Genomic DNA, 18,966 nt, shown 5'->3' on the forward strand with positions numbered 1-18,966 from the left:
TGCAGCAAAGGCAGTTCTAAGAGGGAAGTTTATAGCAATACAATCCTACCTTAAGTAACAGGAAACATCTCGAATAAACAACCTAAACTTGCACCTAAAGCAATTAGAGAAAGAAAAACAAAAAACCCCAAAGTTAGCAGAAGGAAAGAAATCATAAAAATCAGATCAGAAATAAATGAAAAAGAAATGAAGGAAATGATAGCAAAGATCAATAAAACTTAAAGCTTTTCCTTTGAGAAGATAAACAAAATTGATAAACCATTAGCCAGACTCATCAAGATAAAAACGGAGAAGACTCAAATCAATAGAATTGGAAATGAAAAAGGAGAAGTAACAACTGACACTGCAGAAATACAAAGTATCATGAGAGATTACTACAAGCAACTGTATGCCAGTAAAATGGACAACCTGGAAGAAATGGACAAATTCTTAGAAATGCACAACGTGCCAAGACTGAATCAGAAAGAAATAGAATATATGAACAGACCAATCAAAAGCACTGAAATTGAAACTGTGATTAAAACTCTTGCAACAAACAAAAGCCCAGGACCAGATGGCTTCACAGGCAAATTCTATCAAAATTTAGAGAAGAGCTAACACCTATCCTTCTCAAACTCTTCCAAAATATAGCAGAGGGAGGAACACTCCCAAACTCATTCTACGAGGCCACCACCACCCTGATAACAAAACCAGAGAAGGGTGTCACAAAGAAAGAAAACTACAGGCCAATATCACTGATGAACATAGATGCAAAAATCCTCAACAAAATACTAACAAACAGAATCCAACAGCACATTAAAGGCATCATACACCATGATCAAGTGGGGTTTATTCCAGGAATGCAAGGATTCTTCAATATATGCAAATCAATCAACGTGATACACCATATTAACAAATTGAAGGAGAAAAACTATATGATCATCTCAATAGATGCAGAGAAAGCTTTCGACAAAATTCAACACCCATTTAGGATAAAAACCCTGCAGAAAGTAGGCATAGAGGGAACTGTTCTCAACATAATAAATGCCATATATGACAAACCCACAGCCAACATCGTCCTCAATGGTGAAAACCTGAAAGCATTTCCACTGAGATCAGGAACAAGACATGGTTGCTCACTCTCACCACTCTTATTCAACATAGTTTTGGAAGTTTTAGCCACAGCAATCAGAGAAGAAAAGGAAATAAAAGGAATCCAAATCAGAAAATAAGAAGTAAAGTTGTCACTGTTTGCAGATGACATGATACTATACATAGAGAATCCTAAACATGCTACCAGAAAACTACTAGAGCTGATCAAAGAATTTGGTAAAGTAGCAGGATACAAAGTTAACCGCAGAAATCTTTTTCATTCCTATACACGAATGATGAAAAATCTGAAAGTGAAATCAAGAAAACACTCCCATTTACCATTGCAACAAAAAGAATAAAATATCTAGGAATAAACCTACCTAAGGAGACAAAAGACCTGATGCAGAAAATTATAAGACACTGATGAAAGAAATTAAAGATGATACAAATAGATGGAGAGATATACCATGTACTTGGATTGGAAGAATCAACATTGTGAAAATGACTCTACTACCCAAAGCAATCTACAGATTCAATGCAATCCCTATCAAGCTACCAGTGGCATTTTTCACAGAACTAGAACAAAATATTTCATAATTTGTATGGAAACACAAAAGGGCTTGGATAGCCAAAGCAATCTTGAGAACGAAAAACAGAGCTGGAGGAATCAGGCTCCCTGACTTCAGACTATACTACAAAGCTACAGTAATCAAGACAGTATGGTACTGGCACAAAAACAGAAAGATAGATCAATAAAATAGGATAGAAAGCTCAGAGATAAACCCATGCACATATGGTCACCTTATCTTTGATAAAGGAGGCAGTAATGTACAGTGGAGAAAGGACAGCCTCTTCAATAAGTGGTGCTGGAAAACTGGACAGGTAGATCACTCCCTAACACCATACACAAAAATAAGCTCAAAGTGGATGAAAGACCTAAATGTAAGGCCAGAAACTATCAAACTCTTAGAGGAAAACATAGGCAGAACACTCTATGACATAAATCACAGCAAGATCCTTTTTGACCCACCTCCTAGAGAAATGGAAATAAAAACAAAAATAAACAAATGGGACCTAATGAAACTTAAAAGCTTTTGCACAGCAAAGGAAACCATAAACAAGACCAAAAGACAACCCTCAGAATGGGAGAAAATGTTTGCAAATGAAGCAACTGACAAAAGATTAATCTCCAAAATTTATAAGCAGCTCTTGCAGCACCATAACAGAAAAACAAACAACCCAATCCAAAAATGGGCAGAAGACTTAAATAGACATTTCTCCAAAGAAGATATACAGACTGCCAACAAACACATGAAAGAATGCTCAACATCATTAATCTTTAGAGAAATGCAAATCAAAACTACAGTGAGATATCATCTCACACCAGTCAGAATGGCCATCATCAAAAAATCTACAAACAATAAATGCTGGAGAGGATGTGGATAAAAGGGAACCCTCTTGCACTGCTGGTGGGAATGTAAATTGATACATCCACTGTGGAGAACAGTATGGAGGTTCCTTAAAAAACTACAAATAGAACTACCATATGACCCAGCAATCCCACTACTGGGCATATACCCTGAGAAAACCATAATTCAAAGAGTCATGTACCAAAATGTTCATTACAGCTCTATTTACAATAGCCAGGACATGGAAACAACCTAAGTGTCCATCATCAGATGAATGGATAAAGAAGATGTGGCACATATATACAATGGAATATTACTCAGCCATATAAAGAAACGAAATTGAGCTATTTGTAATGAGGTGGATAGATGTAGAGTCTGTCATACAGAGTGAAGTAAGTCAGAAAGAGAAAGACAAATACCGTATGCTAACACATATATATGGAATTTAAGAAAAAAAATGTCATGAAGAACCTAGGGGTAAGACAGGAATAAAGACACAGACCTACTAGAGAATGGACTTGAGGATATGGGGAGGGGGAAGGGTAAGATGTGACAAAGCGAGAGAGAGGCATGGACATATATATACACTACCAAACGTAAGGTAGATAGCTAGTGGGAAGCAGCCACATAGCACAGGGAGATCAGTTCGATGCTTTGTGACCGCCTGGAGGGGTGGGATAGGGAGGGTGGCAGGGAGGGAAATGCAAGAGGGAAGAGATATGGGAACATTTGTATATATATAACTGATTCACTTTGTTGTAATGCAGAAACTAACAACAAAAAAAAAGAGGACACTTACGTGAAGGTCTATGAATTCCAACAGGCTACACATAAGTTGTATGTATAGTCTCTTAAAACATCAAGATTATATTTAATGCTTACAAATGAAAACCACTGAATATAACAACTTGGGAAACACACTTTTTCCTACACTACTTTTGTGGTCACTAATGACAACCAAAAAATTTTAAAATCATGTGAACATAGAATTTAATCAGACACTTTGAATGGTATTTTGTTTTCTCATATGTAATCCTGAGATAAATTATTGTGATGCTGACAAACAGAATGAAATTTTTAAAGTAAATTTTAAATATTTACTTTAAAATTTAAAGTAAATTGTAAAAATTTAAGTAAAAATGTTCTATTTTAAAAATTATCTTCCTGAGATTTCCCTGGTGGCACAGTGGTTAAGAATCCAGCTGCCAGTGCAGGGGACATGGGTTCAATCCCTGTCCAGGAAGATCCCACATTCTGCAGAGCAACTAAGCCCATGTGCCACAACTACTGAGCTTGTGCTGTAGAGCCTGGAAGCTACAACTACTGAAGCCCGCGCGCCTAGAGCCTGTGCTCTGCAACAAGAGAAGCCACTGCAATGAGAAGCCCAGGCACCGCAATGAAGAATAGTCCCCACTCGCCATAACTAGAGAAAGTCTGCATGCAGCAACGAAGACCCAACGCAGCCAAAAATAAATAAATAAATAAAAATAATAAATAAATAAAATTTTTTAAAAAAATCATCTTCCCTCAATTGGGGTAAAACAACACATCAGAATTAAGCTCACTCAAGTCCATTCCAAATATTCCAAATACAATAAATCTAATGAGAAATTTAAGACATTTCTGTTTCTTACTAAAACACCATCTCTTTATGTAGGATCTTCATAAAGTTTTTGGTGCATAAACTTAATTTTTAAAAATGTAACTAATTGGTTTGTTAAAATAACGTATAAACAGAATTTGAAGGAAATCTTAATGTTATTGTCACAGTTATGAGCCTTTATGTGGGTATATTTAATACAAATTTACTTTCTTATCTATAATTACCTTAAGTTCTGGGGGAGGGAGAGGAATGAACACCGTCTATAAATTAACTGGAAATATGGTCTTTTATTAGAAGTTGTCTCATGACCAAGAAAAAGCTATATCTATTGCTGTTCCAACAATTAAATAATGAGTTAAAATCTTCCAATCAATAGCTTAAAAGTGAATTTAAACAACAGTTAAGTTTTAATTTTTGTCAATTACTACTTTTATGTCATTACAAGAATACCTAGGGACTTCCCTGGTGGTCCAGTGGTTAGACCCCTAGCTTCCACTGCTGGGGACACAGGTCGATCCCTGGTTGGGGGAGATCCTACATGCCCCACTGCGTGGCCAAAAAAAAGAAAAAAAAGAATACCTAAGAGTGTTTTTCAAATTGTAGAGCTATTCCACAAATGTAAATCATAAAAAAAGAGTAATTAGAGTAATTACTCTAGAAAAGAGTAATTAGAGTAAAATAGAAGACCTCTGGGTCTTTGATATTTTATGAAACTTTCATTTCATATAAATATACGTATATGAGATTATTTTCATAGGGCAAAAAATCAGGTAATTTCTTCTTGCTATTTTTATACGTCAAAAAAGTTGAGGGCTTCCCTGGTGGTACAGTGGTTAAGAATCCGCCTGTCAATGCAAGGGACACAGGTTTGAGGCCTGGTCCAGGAAGATCCCACACGCCATGGAGCAATTAAACCCGTGCGCCACAACTGATGAGCCTGCACTCTAGAGCCTGTGAGCCACAACTACTGAAGCCTGTGGGCCTAGAGCCCATGCTCCCCAACGAAGAGTAGCCCCTGCTGGCTGCAACTAGAGAAAGCCCGCACACAGCAACAAAGACCCAATGCAGCCAAAAATAAATAAATAAAAATAACTAAATTTATTTTTTTTAAAGAGTATTTCTTTAAAAACACAGTTGAATATCTGTAATTTCTTAGGGTTCAAACTCAAACATTCATGCACAAATGTAAGCAATTGCAAAATGTATTCTTTCTGGCAAAGAGTAAAAAACATAACAAAACAAAACACTGCTACGCATTACATAGCTTTAGAAAATAGACTAATATTTAAGAATTTTTATTTCTATTAAATTACAGTGCAGTTGTACTCAAAATTATGAAATTTTTGTTGTTTATTAACTTTTTATTCTACTATGAAGTGGGTTATTCGACAATGAACTTTAACATGCTTCATATATATATATACAGATATTGTAAAATTTCTAAGCTTCTCTGATTTTTATTATCTCTAGTAACACCTTTGAGGAAAAAATTGGGGGTTATGTGAAGAATAATCAAGAAAGGTTGAAAAATTGATTTTCTAACATTGTTCCCATACCAATATTTCAAAACCATATTATTTCTATTAAATAGTTTAAATTTCAAAGTGCTATTAAACAGTAACATTACCTAATTTAAATTGCAGACATCATTTAGTATGATTTGCTATAATTGTGAAGACCATACATTATTTTTTTATAACCTAACACTATTTGTTCTTTTTTTTTTTTTTTTTTTTTTTAAGAAATTGCAGGACCTTCCAAAGCTGTTAACCATACAAATGAGCTTTTGGACCATGATTTCTAAAAAAATACATACTAGTGAATTAAATTTATGGTACAAATCACTCAAGGCAGTTTCATCTATGGGAGGATAGACCTCATCTAACGTCATTGTCATCTAACAGCAGTCACCAAAATTACAATCAAAGACAGAGGCTAATGACTCCTAATCTGAGGTCTCTAGGGTCCAAGGAAATTACAGTGGAAGTAATAGGAATAAGTCAAGTTACTTTTGATATCCCAGATCGCATAATGGGACTCACATATCCTCAAACAGGTAACTGAGGATAATTTTTAAACATCAAGTTTTTGCTTCTATTTGTTTACCTCCTGTTTATCAGTAGGTGACCAGCAGCTGTATTATGTTTGATACATAAAAAATTATTAATAAATACAATCTGTTCAGCAGAACAAAAATATTTGAAAAGATTTAATGGGGGAAATAATATAATAAAAGGCCAATTTGGTATAGAAAGGTTGAAACAAAGAATATGAAATAAATTGTTTTTACGATAATATACTCAGGTTCTTTAAAACGGTTTTTTTTTTGACATCTTTATTGGAGTATAATTGCTTTACAATTGTGTGTTAGTTTCTCCTTTAAGACAAAGTGGATCAGATAAACATATACATATATCCCCATATCTTCTCCCTCTTGAGTCTCCCACCCACCCTCACTATCTCACCCCTCTAGGTGGTCGCAAAACACCGAGCTGATCTCCCTGTGCTATGTGGCTGCTTCCCACTAGCTATCTATTTTACATTTGGTAGTGTATATATGTCCATGCCACTCTCTCACTTTGTCCCAACTTACCCTTCCCCCTCCCTGTGTCCTCAAGTCCATTCTCTACATCTGCATCTTTATTCCTGTCCTGCCCCTAGGTTCTTCAGACCTTTTTTTTTCTGTTTTAGATTCCATATATATGTGTTAGCATACGGTTTTTGTTTCTATCTTTCTGACATCCTTCACTCTGTATGACAGACTCTAGGTCCATCCACCTCACTACAAATAACTCAATTTCATTTCTTTTTATGGCTGAGTAATATCCCATTGTATATATGTGCCACATCTTCTTTATCCATTCATCTGTCAATGGGCACTTAGGTTGCTTCCATGTCCTGGCTATTGTAAATAGAGCTGCAAGGAACATTGTGGTACATGACTCTTTTTGAATTTTGGTTTTCTCAGGGTATATGCCCAGTAGTGGGATTGCTGGGTCATATGTTAGTTCTATTTTTAGTTTTTTAAGGAACCTCCATAGTGTTCTCCATAGTGGCTGTAACAATTTACATTCCCACCAACAGTGCAGGAGGGTTCCCTTTTCTCCTCACCCTCTCCAGCATTTATTGTTTGTAGATTTTTTCATGATGGCCATTCTGACTGGTGTGAGGTGATACCTCATTGTGGTTTTGATTTGCATTTCTCTAATAATTAGTGATGTTGATCATCCTTTCATGTGTTTGTTGACTATCCGTATATCTTCTTTGGAGAAATGTCTATTTAGGTCTTCTGCCCATTTTTGGATTGGGTTGTTTGTTTTTTTGATATTGAACTGCATGAGCTGCTTGTATATTTTGGAGATTAATCCTTTGTCAGTTGCTTCATTTGCAAATATTTTCTCCCATTATGAACGTTGTCTTTCACCTTGTTTATGTTTTCCTTTGCTGTGCAAAAGCTTTTAAGTTTCATTAGGTCCCATTTGTGTATTTTTGTTTTTATTTCCATTTCTCTAGAGGTGGGTCAAAAAGGATCTTGCTGTGATTTATGTCATAGAGTGTTCTGCCTATGTTTTCCTCTAAGAGTTTTATAGCGTCTGGCCTTAAACGTAGGTCTTTAATCCATTTTGAATTTATTTTTGTTTATGGTGTTAGGGAGTGTTCTAATTTCATTCTTTTAGATGTAGCTGTCCAGTTTTCCCAGCACCACTTATTGAAGAGTTATTTGTAGTGAGGTGGATGGACCTAGAGTCTTTTCTCCATTGTATATTCTTGCATCCTTTATCAAAAATAAGGTGACCATACATGCGTGGGTTTATCTCTGGGCTTTCTATCCTGTTCCATTGATTCATATTTCTGTTTTTGTGCCAGTACCATACTGTCTTGATTACTGTAGCTTTGTAGTATAGTCTGAAGTCAGGGAACCTGATTCCTCCAGCTCCGTTTTTCATTCTCAAGATTGCTTTGTCTATTCAGGTTCTTCTGTGTGTCCATACAAACTGTGAAATTTTTTGTTCTACTGTGACAAATGCCATTGGTAGTTTGATAGGTATTGCACTGAATCTGTAGATTGCTTTGGGTAGTATAGTCATTTTCACAGTGTTGATTCTTCCAGTCCAGGAACATGGTATATCTCTCCATCTGTTTGTATCATCTTTAATTTCTTCCATCAGTGTCATATAGTTTTCTGCATACAGGTCTTTTGTCTCCTTAGGTAGGTTTATTCTTAGGTATTTTATTCTTTCTGTTCCAATGGTAAATGGGAGTGTTTCCTGAATTTCTCTTTCAGATTTTTCATCATTAGTGTATAGGAATGAAAAAGATTTCTGTGGTTAACTTTGTATCCTGCTACTTTACCAAATTCATTGATCAGCTCTAGTAGTTTTCTGGTAGCATGTTTAGGATTCTCTATGTAGAGTATCATGCCATCTGCAAACAGTGACAGCTTTATTTCTTCTTTTCTGATTTGGATTCCCTTTATTTCTTTTTCTTCTCTGATTGCTGTGGCTACCACTTCCAAAACTATGTTGAATAATAGTGGTGAGAGTGGATAACCTTGTCTTGTTCCTGATCTTAGAGGAAATGGTTTCAGCTTTTCACCACTGAGAATGATGTTGGCTGTGGGTGTGTCATACATGGCCTTTATTATGTTAAGGTAAGTTCTCTCTATGCCTACTTTCTGGATCGTTTTTATCCTAAATGGGTGTTGAATTTTGTTGAAAGCTTTTCCTGCATCTATTGAGATGATCATATGGTTTTTATTCTTCAGTTTGTTAGTATAGTGTATCACATTGATTGATTTGTGTATATTGAAGAATCCTTGCATTCCTGGGATAAACCTCACTTGATCATGGTGTATGATCCTTTTAATGTGCTGTTGGATTCTATTTGCTAGTATTTTCTTGAGTTTTGCATCTATGTTCATCAGTGATATTGGCTTGTAGTTTTTCTTTGTGACATCTTTGCCTGGTTTTGGTATCAGGGTAATAGCGGCCTCATAGAATGAGTTTGGGAGTGTTCCTCCCTCTGCTATATTTTGGAAGAGTTTGAGATAGATAGGTGTTAGCTCTTCTCTAAATGTTTTGTAGAATTTGCCTGTGAAGCCATCTGGTCCTGGGCTTTTGTTTGTTGCAAGAGTTTTAATCACAGTCTCAATTTCAGTGCTTGTGATTGGTGTGTTTACATTTTCTATTTCTTCCTGGTTCAATCTTGAAAGGGTGTGCTTTTCTAAGAATTTGTCCATTTCTTCCAGGTTGTCCATTTTACTGGCATATAGTTGCTTGTAGTAATCTCTCATGATCCTTTGTATTTCTGCAGTGTCAGTTGTTATTTCTCCTTTTACATTTCTAATTCTATTGATTTGAGTCTTCTCCGTTTTTATCTTGATGAGTCTGGTTAATGGTTTATCAATTTTGTTTATCTCCTCAAAGAACCAGCTTTTAGTTTTGTTGATCTTTGCATCATTTTCTTCATTTCTTTTTCATTTATTTCTGATCTGATTTTTATGATATCTTTCCTTCTGCTTACTTTCAGGGTTTTTTCTTCTTTCTCTAATTGCTTTAGGTGTAAGGTTAGGTTATTTATTTGAGATGTTTCTTGTTTCATAGGGTAGGATTGTATTGCTATAAACTTCTCTCTTAGAACTGCTTTTGCTGCATTCCATAGGTTTTGGGTCATTGTGTTTTCATTTTCATTTGTTTCTAGGTATTTTTTGATTTCCTCTTTGATTTCTACAGTGATCTCTTGGTTATTAAGTAGTGTATTGTTTAGCCTCCATGTGCCTGTATTTTTTACAGATTTTTTCCTGTAACTGATACCTAGTCTCATAGTGTTGTGGTCAGAATAGATACTTGATACGATTTCAATTTCTTAAATTTATCAAGGCTTGATTTGTGACCCAAGACATGACCTATCCTGGAGAATGTTCCATGAGCACTTGAGAAGGAAGTGTTTTCTGTTGTTTTTGGATGGAATGTCCCATAATTATCAATTAAGTCCATCTTGTTTAATGTATCATTTAAAGCTTGTGTTTCCTTATTTATTTTCATTTTGGATAATCTGTCCATTGGTGAAAGTGGGGTATTAAAGTGCCCTACTATGATTGTGTTACTGTCGATTTCCCGTTTTATGGCTGTTAGCCTTTGCCTTATGTATTGAGGTGCTCCTATGTTGCGTGAATAAATATTTACAATTGTTATATCTTCTTCTTGGATTGGTCCCTTGATCATTATGTAGTGTCCTTCTTTGACTCTTGTAATAGTCTTTATTTTAAAGTCTATTTTTTCTGATATGAGAATTGCTACTCCAGCTTTCTTTTGATTTCCATTTGCATGGAATATCTTTTTCCATCCCCTCACTTTCAGTCTGTATGTGTCCCTAGGTTTGAAGTGGGTCTCTTGTAGTCAGCATATATACGGGTCTTGTTTTTGTATCCATTCAGCCAGTCTATGTCTTTTGGTTGGAGCATTTAATCCATTTGCATTTAAGGTAGTTATCAATATGTATGTTCCTATTACCATTTTCTTAATTGTTTGTTATTGTAGGTCTTTTCCTTCTCTTGTGTTTCTTGCCTAGAGAAGTTCCTTTAGCATTTGTTGTAAAGCTGTTATGGTGGTGGTGCGGAATTCTGTTAGCTTTTGCTTCTCTGTAAAGGTTTTAATTTCTCTGTCGAATCTGAATGAGGTCCTTGCTGGGTAGAGTAATCTTGGATGTAGGTTTTTCACTTTAAATATGTCCTGCCTCTCCCTTCTAACTTGCAGAGTTTCTGCTGAAAGATCAGCTGTTAACCTGATGGGGTTTACCTTGTATATTATTTGTCATTTTTCCCTTGCTGCTTTTAATATTTTTTCTTTATATTTAATTTTTGGTACTTTGATTAATATGTGTCTTGGCATGTTTCTCCTTGGATTTATCTTGTATGGGACTCTCTATGCTTCCTGGATTTGATTGACTATTTCCTTTCCCATATTAGGGAAGTTTTCAACTATAATCTCTACAAATATTTTCCCAGTCCCTTTCTTTTTCTCTTCTTCTTCTGGGACCCCTATAATTCGAATGTTGGTGCGTTTAATGTTGTCCCAGAGGTCTCTGAGACTGTCCTCAATTCTTTTCAATCTTTTTTTCTTTATTCTGCTCTGCAGTAGTTATTTCCACTATTTTATCTTCCAGGTCACTTATCTGTTCTTCTGCCTCAGTTATTCTGCTCTTGATTCCTTCTGGAGAATTTTTAATTTCATTTATTGTGTTGTTCATCATTGTTTGTTTGAGCTTTAGTTCTTCTAGGTGCTTGTTAAACGTTTCTTGTATTTTCTCCATTCTATTTCCAAGATTTTGGATCATCTTTACTATCATTCCTCTGAATTCTTTTTCAGGTAGACTGCCTATTTCCTCTTCATTTGTTTGTTCTGGTGGGGTTTTACCTTGCTCCTTCATCTGCTGTGTTTCTCTGTCTCCTCATTTTGCTTAACTTACTGTTATTGGGGTCTCCTTTTCACAGGCTGCAGGTTTGTAGCTCCCATTGTTTTTGGTGTCTGTCCCCAGTGGCTAAAGTTGGTTCAGTGGGTTGTGTAGGCTTCCTGGTGGAGGGGACTGGTGCCTGTGTTCTGGTGGATGAGGCTGGATCTTGTCTTTCTGGTGGGCAGGTCCATGTCTGGGGGTGTGTTTTGGGGTGTCTGTGACCTTATTATGATTTTAGGCAGCCTCTCTGCTAATGGGTAGGTTTGTGCTCCTGTCTTGCTAGTTGTTTGGCATAGGATGTCCAGCACTGTAGCTTGCTGGTCGTTGATGGAGCTGAGTCTTAGCATTGAGATGGAGATCTCTGGCAGAGCTTTTGCCGTTTGATATTACATGGAGCCAGGAGGTCTCTGGTGGACCAATGTCTTGAACTTGGTTCTCCCACCTCAGAGGCACAGGCCTGACACCCAGCCGGAGCACCAAGACTCTGTCAGCCACACGGCTCAGAAGAAAAGGGAGAAAAAAAGGAAGATAGAATGAAAAAATAAAATAAAATTATGTTATTAAAATAAAACAATAGGGCTTCCCTGGTTGCTCAGTGGTTGAGAGTCCATCTACCGATGCAGGGGACACGGGTTCATGCCCCGGTCCGAGAAGATCCCTTATGCCGCCTAGTGGCTAGATCTGTGAGCCACGTCCGGAGCCTGTGCTCCACCACGGGAGAGGCCACAACAGTGAAAGGCCCACGTACCGCAAAAAAAAAAAAAAAAAAAAAAAATTATTAAAAAGAAAGAAAGAAGAGAGCAACCAAACCAAAAAACAAATCCACCAATGATAACAAGCACTAAAAACTATACAAAAACAAAAACGGACAGCCAGAAACCTAGGACTAATGGTAAAAGCAAAGCTAAGGAGACAAAATCACAAAAAGGAGCATACACATAGACACTCACAAAAGCAGAAAAACAAAAAGTATACCTATATCTATATATTTAAAAAAAGGAAGAGAGCAACCCAATCAATAAACAAATCTACCAATGATAATAAACTCTAAATACTAAACTAAGATAAACATAAAAGCAGAAACAAATTAGATGCAGAAAGCAAATGCCATGTCTACAGTTGCTCCCAAAGTCCACTGCCTCAATTTTGGGATGATTCGTTGTTTATTCAGGTATTCCAGAGATGCAGAGTACATCAAGTTGATTGTGAAGATTTAATCCACTGCTCCTGAGGCTGCTCGGAGAGATTTCCCTTTCTCTTCTTTGTTTGCACAGCTCCTGGGGTTCAGCTTTGGATTTGGCCCCGCCTCTGCATGTAGGTCCCCTGAGGGCATCTGTTCCTGCCCAGACAGGGCGGGGTTAAAGTAGCAGCTGATTAGGGGGCTCTGGCTCACTCAGGCTGGGCGGAGGGAGGGGTATGGAATGCGGGGTAGCCTGTAGCGGCAGAGGCCAGCATGATGCTGCAACAGCCTGAGGCGCCACGTGTTCTCCCAGGGAAGTTGTCCCTGGATCACAGGACCCTGGCAGTGGCGGGCTGCACAGGCTCCTGGGAGGGGAGGTGTGGAGAGTGGCCTGTGCTTGCACACAGGCTTCTTGGTGGTTGCAGTAGCAGCCTTAGTGTTTCATGCCCGTCTCTGGGGTCTGCACTGACAGCCACAGCTTGCGCCAGTCTCTGGAGCTCGTTTAGGCGGTGTTCTAAACCCCCTCTCCTCACGCACCCGGAAACAATGGTGTCTTGCCTCTTAGGCAGCTCCAGACTTTTTCCCGGACTCCCTCCCAGCTAGCCGTGGTGCACTAGCACCCTCCTGGCTGTGTTCATGCAGCCAACACCAGTCCTCTCCCTGGGATCTGACCTCCAAAGCCGGAGCCTCAGTTCCCAGCCCCCAACCGTCCCAGAGGGTGAGCAGACAAGCCTCTCAGGCTCGTGAGTGCTGGTTTGCACCAATCCTCTGTGTGGGCTCTCTGCTTTGCCCTCTGCAACCCTGTTGCTGTGCTCTCCTCCGTGGCTCTGAAGCTTCCCCACCGCCACCCCCACCCCCCACCCCGTCTCCGCCAGTGAAGGGGCTTCCTAGTGTGTGGAAACATTTCCTCCTTCACAGCTCCCTCCCACTGGTGCAGGTCCCATCCTTATTCTTTTGTCTCTGGTTTTTCTTTTTTCTTTTGCCCTACCCAGGTAAGTGGGGAGTTTCTTGCCTTTTGGGAGGTCTGAGGTCTTCTGCCAGCGTTCAGTAGGTGTTCTGTAGGAGTAGTTCCACATGTAGATGTATTTCTGATGTATTTATGGGGAGGAAGTGATCTCCATGTCTTACTCCTCTGCCAACTTGAAGATCTCTCCTCTTTAAAACTTGTGATTGTAAATCTTTACTTTTTTTTTATTTTTAAGAGGTAAGAATTTCAATTTACAAGAATATGCAGGAATATTTTCTACTATATATAAATCAGCAGCCTGAGAGCTATAGAACCATATGTCCTTTAAAATCTTCATTTGAGAAACTTTAGCCAAAGATAAATTTTTAGTTTAACATAACTTAAAATGTCTAAGTAAACTTTTCTTTTAATATCATCCTATCCATACCTAGTATTCTTTGTGCAGTATCATATTCTATTAGGAAGCAATAAGTATTCTCCATTTACAAATAGGTAAAACAAGCCTGAAAAGAAATATGATTGAGGCTCTATAGCTCCGAAAACCAGGATCAGAGGTCAACATTTGACATCTTCTAGTTCCATTTTCTTTCTTTGACATTATCTTCTGCATTTTTGTTGTGAAATAGGAAACATAATATTAACACTATTTGAAAATTAGGAAGTAAATCTTAATTAAATGTATTTTTCTTGTTTTCAATAAAGGTTCCCATCTCAGGACTTTTGTAATTGCTATTCTTTTTCCTTAAATGCTCTCCTACCAGGTCATGGACAGCTGCCCCCTTTGCATCATTGAGGTCTAAGGGCAAATGTCACTCTTCCCAAAGAGACGTTCTTTGAGTGCTCTACCTAAAAAGTAGCACTCTTCTTTCCCTACCCATTATCACTTTTTTTCTTAATGCTTATCATCATCCAAAAAAATACATTATTCTTTAACTTTTTAAAAATGTTCTGCGATTAGAACATAAGGTTTTTAGTGGTAGGACTGTATCCCAACACCTACAACAGTGATATACACTCAGTATGCTCAGTAAATACTTGTTTAATGACTAAAGGAAGGTTTTTTAAATAAAATTATAAATTTTATTTTGATACCTTGACATTTTTAAAATAAAAACAATGTGTGAAAATTAAATCTTTTGTTAGAACCCATGAGGTCAAATTTTTTTTTTTAGAAAAGGTAATCATAGGCTCCAGCTCAGGCTGGGCTGGGGCTCCAGACACGAATGCTCACTGGTTGCCCCCACCCTACACCCTCTTTCCTGCTGCTCCCTCTGTCCCACCCCTCCTTCCCTCCCTCCCTCCAGCTCTTCAAGTTCCCTGTTGCCTGAACCCAGAGCTGAAATCTGATGGAACCACCACCATGTTCACTCCTAGACTCCTGGTTTTCCAGAAGATGAAATGCCCAAGGTGGCATTCCTGATCAACTGAGGCAAGGATGATCTCTTGAATAACTGATACTGAGACAATTGGTTATCTGGATGGAAATAATGAAACTGGAGGCCTGCCTCACACCATACAAAAAAAGTATATCTAAGTGGATTAAAATTTTTAAAATGAGATTTTTTAAAACCTTGAAAACTCTTAGAAAATATAAAAGAATATCTTTTGGACTTCAAGGTAGGTAAAGATTTCTGAAGACACAAAAATTCCAAATCATAAAAGAAAAGATTGAGAAACCAGATTACATTAAAAATTAAGAGTTTCTATTCACCAAAAAATGCCATGAAGAAAACAGAGGACAAGCCACAAACTTGAAGGATATATTTGCAACACATTTAGCCAACAAGTAATTAATATCCAGAATATAAAGAACTACAATAAGAAATAACCCAATAGAAAATGTAAAAGACAGGGATAGTGATTTCACTAAAGAGAAAATACAAATGAGCAATAAGCATGTGAAAAGCTGCTCACTTGCTGGTAATCAAGGAAATGCAAAACAAGAGCACAATGAGATGCTGGTTTTATATTCAGTATATAAGAGATCTGACAATACAATTTTAACTACTTTGGAGAACAGAAATTATCATGTGAGCTTGGACACGTCCTAAGACATGTGGGTCTTTACCCTAGAGAAATCTGTGCACATGTGTGCCAAGGGCAATGGACAACAATTTTCTCAGCAGCATTATTCATGGTAAGCCAGGCCCGAAGACAACCCAAATATTCATCTTTGGTAGGTGGTGTGTGCTCATACAATGGAATAGTATCCTGCAATAAAAACGAACTCCAGTTCCAGGAAACAATATGGATAAATCTCATAGACATATTAAGCAATAGGCAAAACACAAAAGGAAGTATGAATCCCACCATGTAACGCTGAAAAACTGACAAACCAACTATATTGTTAGAATGAAGAGGAAAGTATACAAAAAGCCAGAAAAAGATTATTGTAAAATCAGGTCACTGGTTACCAGTAAGGGAGGGAAGGAAGAGGTTAAAATTGGAAAGGGCACACACGGTGTTTTGGTGTCCTAGCAATGTTAGAATTCTAGACTTGGTAGGAAAAACAAGCCAGGTTCTATGTGCCCTAGAAGGTAGCACACTGCTCACATTCCCTGGAGGAGACTTACTCACATGGCCACACCTAATTGCAAGGGAGGTTGGGAAGTGTAGTCCAGCTGTCTGTGTCCACTGCTGCCTTTCCCAGGCCCAGAACAGCACTTGGCATCTGAGTAGGTACCAGTCAAAATGTGTTGAATGAATACTGGCTGTGAGACTTTGGACAAGCAAATCAACCTCTGAAGACATTTGTCCCCTCTCTTGTTTAATACAATGTGACTTTAAACAGGGGTCATTATAAAACAACTTTATGTCTATAAATGTAGCATGTGCTCCTTGAAGAAAATATATTTTTTAATTTAAAAATTAAAATGAAAGCAACAGTTATCCTTAATCTCATGGTCTCAAGATCATCACTGTTAAACATTTTGGTTTCTTTTCTCCAATCTTTTTTCTATAGATACACTATAAATAGCATTGTACCCTAATTTTAAAACTTTGACCTGTTGAAAAATAATTTGAAAACAAAATAAAATTTGGAAGTCATCACTCCATAATTCTCCTTGTTAGAAATACAATATTTTCAAGTGTCCTAGGACTTAGAGATCATCTTACTAAACTTTTTATCAACGAAGAACACCTAAAGCAGAGAGGTTAAATTATTTGCCCAAGGGCTTCCCTGGTGGCGCAGTGGTTGAGAGTCCGCCTGCCGATGCAGGGGACACAGGTTCGTGCCCCGATCCGGGAAGATCCCACATGCCGTGGAGCGACTAGGCCCGTGAGCCATGGCCGCTGAGCCTGTGCGTCCGGAGCCTGTGCTCCGCAACGGGAAAGGCCACAACAGTGAGAGGCCCGCGTACCGCAAAAAAAAAAAAAATTACCTGCTCAAGGTTACAAACGTTAGTTATTGATAAAACCTGATGCCTAATAGTATTCTTCCCACCAATATTTTGCTTTCCTTCATTAGTGGATCATATTTTAAACAGACCACCTTCTAGTATTATATTATTATGTACTTTATTTCAGCTTTCAGAAGTAAGCAAAAAAATTACTCATAAAAACATAAAGGCATATCCGTTTTCCTTCTCCAAAGACATTTGTTAAAACACATCATTAGTAGATTAGGCATTTTAATAATTGCACTAATATGAACAACTAATGCATATTACAGGCCTTCCCTGATGGCGCAGTGGTCAAGAATCTGCCTGCCAATACAGCAGACACAGGTTCGAGCCCAGGTCCAGGAAGATTCCACATGCCGCAGAGCAACTAAGCCCGTGTGCCACAACTACTGAGCCTGCGCTCTAGAGCCTGTGAGCCACAACTACTAACCCATGTGCCTAGAGCCTGTGCTCCACAAGGAGGGAAGCCACCGCAATGAGAAGCCTGCACACCGAGAAAAAGCCTCTGCTCGCTGCAACTAGAGAAAGCCCGTGCGTAGCATACAAGACCCAACACAGCCAAAAATAAATTAATTAATTAATCAACAATAAAAAACATATTACAAGCAACTTACCTATCACCCTTTCAAGAAGGTTTTTTTAATCTGTTAGGATTTAAACCTTATGAGGCTCCGGTATGAGACAGTAATGTGCCGCTCCACAGTCCTACTCCCCAGTGAAACTGGTGAAAATTACTTTTTAAAACAACTATTTCAAATCTCTAGAGGGAGGGACTTCCCTGGTGATCCAGTGGGTAAGACTCCAAGCTCGCAATGCAGGGGACCTGGGTTCAATCCCTGGTTGGGGAACTAGATCCTGCATGCATGCAACTAAGAGTCCAAATGTCACAACTAAGTCCCGGCACAGCAAAAATAAATAAATAAATAAATAAAATATTTAAAAAATAAATAAAATCTCTAGAGGGAATTCCCCTGCACTCCGGTGGTTAGGACTCTGCACTTTCACTGCCAAGGGCTTGGGTTTGATCCCTGGCCAGGGAACCAGGTCCCGCATGCTGCAACTAAAGATCCTGCGTGCTGCAGCTAAGACCTGGCTCAGCCAAATAAATAAATAAATAATTTTAAAAAAAGAAAGAAACAAAGAAAGAAACAAAGAAAGAAAGAAAGAAAAAGAACAGCTACTAAAATTTTGTAAGAATAGTGAGAACCTGTGGTATTTGAACAAAGACCCACACTATCCCTCCCCCTTCCAACTCAGTGAGATGGAAACTCCACTCCAGACGGGCACAGCCAGGAGTATCCTGTTCCTCCAGTGGGAGGAATTATAACCCAGTCAGAGGGTTATCCTCCTGGGAAGGCAGGACATCAGTATTTCTCATCCTGTCCCATTACCTGTGGCTGAGGCTAAGTTCTGGGTGAGTGTGAGGGAGAGTTGGGGGATCCCTTCTCCTACTCCCACATTAGGATGGAGGATCTACCTTGGGAGCAGCACAGCTGAGGACACTGGAGCCCTCAGGGCCCTTATACTGGTTCATGGGGCAGAGTTTCCATGCTTGGAGAGACAAACTGAGGAAACCTGGTGTCACTCTCAAATTGCCCCGACCCAGCAGCATTAAGCTCCTAAAGCAGGGGTGTCACTCAGAAAACTCGGCAACATTGTTCCTACCTGCCAGCACTAGTTTGCCTGAGAGAGGAAAGAGAAAAGTGGGAGGAGCCCTCCTGGGGTCAGAACAAATCTCAAACAAAATTGTAGAACTATCCTTTCAAAGGAATCTAATTTGATCAGTTTGTGGAGCAATTTATGGCCCAAGGGCTGTTGTTGAAAACAATAGAGTATCACTCAGCAGTTAGTGTAGCTTAACAGCAGGGTGTGGTCAGGGA

This window comes from Orcinus orca, chromosome 1 (genome assembly GCF_937001465.1).
Source record: "Orcinus orca chromosome 1, mOrcOrc1.1, whole genome shotgun sequence".
NCBI lineage: Eukaryota > Metazoa > Chordata > Mammalia > Artiodactyla > Delphinidae > Orcinus > Orcinus orca.